This window comes from Halichoeres trimaculatus, unplaced genomic scaffold (assembly GCF_033239565.1).
Source record: "Halichoeres trimaculatus isolate MK-OKI-2021-1 unplaced genomic scaffold, fHalTri1.1 fHalTri1_scaffold_2, whole genome shotgun sequence".
NCBI lineage: Eukaryota > Metazoa > Chordata > Actinopteri > Labriformes > Labridae > Halichoeres > Halichoeres trimaculatus.
In genome coordinates this window covers 23,907,952-23,911,623 of record NW_027437180.1, presented here as the reverse complement: position 1 = coordinate 23,911,623, position 3,672 = coordinate 23,907,952, and positions in this window count along the sequence as shown.

Here is a 3,672-nt window from a genome sequence, read left to right as displayed (position 1 = left end):
TGTCTCTTTGTCAGAGAACCTGAGAGGAGTTGTGACATTCAAGATACTATTCAAAAATCATAAATGTGTAGCCTGCATCTTAGATTTTACAACCAGACAAAGAGGGTTTCTTAGAAGAGGTTTTACATCAGTACATAAAACAACAACCACAACAACTAAATCAAGTCATTTCAATGCAGACATTTGATTTCTTTGCAGGGACTGAATAAATCTGAGATCATTATGTTTTTTTTTTTTTTTTTTTGTTCAACTCTGATTCTCTTACGTTTTGACTGTTAACTTCATGAGGCTAACTTGTCTCACCCTCTTGAGATTCTACTTGGTGTCACCACCAACTACCTGTATATACATATACACTCTATCACAATTGGAAGATAGTGTTGTTAAAAAATCCAATTCAATCAAGACCACTTTTGTTAAAAGCCACATTAAGTCTAATGGGCTCTGTTCTGAGAGCTCCCTGCCCTTCATTAGCCTATGTGGAATGCTCTAGTCCAGGTGTGGCCAAACAGTCAGAGACCAAGAGCCACAAAAATCACCATGGTACTTCATACCATACCAAACACACTTCCTCTCACGCATAAATAAAATGACACAAAATGAAAATCAATAGGTTTCTAATTTGCAAAGCGAGATTTATTGTGTTTGTATTTGTATTTGGAGCTGAGTCAAAGACAAATGTCTGTTTTACTGCAGAAGAGACAAAGTTCCATCAATCAATCAATCTATCTATCACCCACCTCACTGTGCCCTCTGCCCGCCTCAGCACCATGGGGAGCAGGGCCTTCAGTCACTCTGCTCCCCAACTCTGGAACTCCCTTCCTCCAGACCTCCAAATTCTGACCTCCCTCCCTCTTTTCAAATCCAGACTCAAAACCCACCTCTTTCGAATTGCATACTCCTTAACATAAACATTCCACTCCTATCCACTTATCCGTCACTGTCTGTTGAATTTTTGCTGATTTTATAGTTTTTTTTTTTGTTGATTTAATTGTTGTTTTATCCAGTACAGTGTCTTTGGGTGTTTTAAAAGGGGCTTTTAAATAAAATGTATAGATAGATAGATAGATAGATAGATAGATAGATAGATAGATAGATAGATAGATAGATAGATAGATAGATAGATAGATAGATAGATATGAGCACATGAGCTATTGAGAGGAGCACATGTATAATAGAGAAAATGAAACTGAAGTATTAAGCTTATCACCCAAATATTGATCAATACTGATCCCAACTTTGGCATCAGTATATCAATATTTCAGATTAATCCGCTCACCATTACTCAAAACTATATAGTGGATAGAAGAGCCGCACACAGAAAGGCAAAGAGCCACATGTGGCTCACGAGCCGCAGGTTGGCCACCCCTGCTCTAGTCTGAGGTCTCTCAAGTGCAAACATGAAAAGTCAAGATGGCAACAGCAATGACCCCCTAGAACAGCCATTTTGCTATTTGCCAATTCAATAAATGGATGTAACCAGCTGAGCAGTCAGCTGATAAGTACTGGAGTTAAGAGCAGCTGATGTTCTGTCATGTTCATCATACCAAATTTTCTTAAGTAAAGCCTCCGTTAATTGCTGTATAAGAAAAAAAAAGTTATTAAATTGTCATTACTTCTCTGCATGTTCACGACAATAAGTGTAACTTCAGTATCAACGAGACCTACCAACAGTTACTTTAGCACAAAAGGAAAAAAAAAATTCCCACTTTCCACATTTTTTTTCCTGACACCCCTGAAATGAATCTTTGAAAAGATGTTGGGATGTGAAAATGCGGTAGTTGAAGGTCTGGAAAGTTCACAATGAGTGGGCAGTGGTGATAAACTTAACACCAAGCAACGGATCAGATTGTTTTGCACTTTATCAAGCTGCTTTACACTTTCTGATGTCTAGCATGTTTGTCCGTCATTAATCCTTGGTCTTTTTGTCTGAGTCACAAACCTGACTTGCTTTCCCCTCTAACAGTCCATGATAACCTCAGAAAACCTTGATTAAGTTGCCATGTTTGCATGCCAGATATCCTGACCAAAGACTGTAGTCAGCTGTGAGGCATCTAAATTAGGCAGAATAATAACCTCAACAAGGTCATTTCAGCTTAAGTGCTTAAATGTTGAAGCTATGCCCTGTTTTTACTGAAAAAGTTGCTTTGTGCTTCAGCCCCAGTGAGAGAGTAACTATGAATTCTTGCCTTTATTGTTGCCGATTTCATGAAGGCTTCAATGCTTTTTGAGTGAACAGTTGTGCCTGGGTGGATTTGTTTATGTGTGTGGGTGAATTTGGAGAAATAAGTGGAGGGTGGCCAACTAGATCTAAAAATGAATAAAATGCTTGGGTACTTATCAGGATTTAACACAGCTACAATTTATTAGGCCTAGGTGTAAAAACTAGTAGTTCTTTTGAAACATCCTCAACCTACAACTCAGAGCCATTTAGATGAGTTTTATGTTACCTCGTGTTTTGGCAGAAAGCTAAATCCATCCTCAAGAGGCTCTAAATCTGATCCTAATACACTTCTTAGATGAGGGCCCTGTACACAGGAATGGATGGATGACCAGAGCAGAGGCCAAATGAACACAGAGCCTTTGGATGCTTTGGAGAAAGAAAGGCAGCGTTGTTGTCCGCTCTTGCTCCCTCCTGTGAGAGGCTCTGGGTCTGTTCCACGGATGGATGCTGTGCTTTTCACTTCACACTCAGCTACGGCTGAAGGCTTTGATAAAGAAATACAAGGAGGGGGTTTTGCAGGGGAAAAATGATTCACTCTGGCTTCATTTTTTACCTATGGGGATTCAACTGAATTAGACCATCCAAATTGATTTCAACGGCAAAACACCTGTTCAGTAATTGGCAAACATGAATAAGCTTCACCTGTTGTTATTTAGGGAAGACAATAGTTTTTGAAAGGCTTGTGCAGAAGGTTGATTAAGAGAACTGCGATGGATATAAACTGTGTTTAGAGGCTTTTATGGTACCAAGCAATGCTAAGACGTGAATCTAAGGTTTGCACTTCTCAAAGAAACAGAAACCCTGTGCTTAAATTTCCACGAGATTTAGAAGCAGTCTGTGCTCACTCAAAAACTGAAATGACATCATTTGCTCAAAATTTGGCAAGAATTATACTGGAGGGAAATGTTCACACAAACAGAACAGTGCAGTGCAGTGCAATTTTGGCATTGGACAAATACACTTCTGCCTCCCCCCTACCGAGGAAATTATTTGAATGAGATTTCAAACATTTGGGAAACAACCAGTTCTCAACGTGAGTGGAATAAGGCATTTGAAAACCATAATGTAAAAGAAGGAACACAGTAAAATCTATGCAGTATTGGACCAAAAGCTTTGCAGGAACCTTATATATGGTAGAATTTAACACATGTAATCACAACAGCAGGGTGCTCTGGGCTACCAGCATAATAATCTGTTCAAAGTGCCTTGAGGAATCAAAGTCAATCTCAATAATGATTGGTTCGTGACAAGATTGTTAGCTTACTATCAGCCCACCAGCTGCAGCTAAATCATTCCCTTGACAAAAGAACTGTGCAGCTGATTGGACTGTGAGGTGATGGTGATAGTGATCCTTTTGACTGAAGGGCAAGAAATACTGATAACCGGTGGAATGAACCTGAGGCTGTTTGCTCTTACTGATGTTTCCAAGGTTAAAAAGAAACTTCTGC